Source organism: Cebus imitator, unplaced genomic scaffold (genome assembly GCF_001604975.1).
Source record: "Cebus imitator isolate Cc_AM_T3 unplaced genomic scaffold, Cebus_imitator-1.0 Scaffold831, whole genome shotgun sequence".
NCBI classification, from domain to species: domain Eukaryota; kingdom Metazoa; phylum Chordata; class Mammalia; order Primates; family Cebidae; genus Cebus; species Cebus imitator.
Window position 1 is genome coordinate 327,240 of NW_016108146.1, and position 1,334 is coordinate 328,573.

Below are 1,334 nucleotides of genomic sequence, written 5' to 3' on the forward strand. Positions count from 1 at the left end.
GTATTATACAAAGGGGTGGAGTCATTACTGCCCCTTTTCTACCAGACCATCAAAGCTGGCAACCTGGCTGCTGTGAAGGGGAGCTTCTAACCTTGAATCCCCACTCCATGTGATTTCTTCCTGGTTCTCTCTTCTCAGAGAACTTGCGTCCATCCCATTCATTTGGAGAAGTTTGGTAAAGGTTACTTTATGCTTAGAAGAAAAACCCTAAGGCCTTGAACTGAGCCTCATCCTCTGATACAGTTTACTGGGATTCCCCCCACTGTGGTATGAGCCCTGCCATAAATTGTGATGATCTCTGCCTTGTCAGTTTTCTCTATGTATGTATCTTTTTCAGTAATCCCCACATCCACCAGAGAACCTAGGTTATCGGCAGAATGAGACTTCTCTGGTCCTCTGGCCAGACATTAGCAGTTAGTACTCTAATTCCACCATTTTTGAAATTATGTACAACAAATTTTAAGTACTGTTTATTTTGTAGAGTTCAGCTTAAAGGAAATGAAGATTACTACTCGGTATTATTTCTGTATTTTTCTAATTTAAACATAACATAGGTTTCTTATTTTAAAACGTATGGGAGCCAGAAAGCAGTGGAGCAACAATATCTTCTCCAAAACGAACAGGCCAGACTTCGGCAGGAGTTACAGATCTGGAAGGCGGTGGTGGCTCCTACATCAGAAACACAGCCCTTTACTTTGTGACAGGCATTAGTTTTCAGTTTTATGTCTTCCTTTTGGCTGCCAGAGGGATTGGACATTGTGAATTCACTGGCATAGTCCCAAGATTTACTTGACAGGCAAGCAACCTATTGATTTGGGGGACAGTTATCAGTCACTCTGACTAGATCTGGTAATACTGCAGTCAGGGCTGTTGAGTTTTAAATTTTTGAATTGCCAACGAATAGGACGTTATTTATAAGGTGAAACTTAGACATCAGAGGCTACAGGCATTCAGGCTATATTCTGACCCATTTATTGGTGGTGAACGTTAAGGGATTTTGCCCCATTAGCACTTTTTTCTCATGACGGTCCTCTGAACAGAGGAATCTCCTCTCACAATTTAAGACCATTCACTGGATAAGCATCAATCTCAGCCACACATTTTCACAACTCTACATTGAATTGGTTCAGAGGCTTCACTCATAACTTTAACTCCCCCCACCTTTACTGAAAGTTTTACCCAAACTCTTTTCAGTTGACAGAGGAACTCTACAGGAACGCATACCAAGACGTTTAACACATGCGCTTTAGTTACAACAGAGCAGGCGCCAGGAGAACATCTTACCTCCTTGAGCGCAGTGAGGTGTGACCAGCCATTAAGAAGCACTAGGGGTC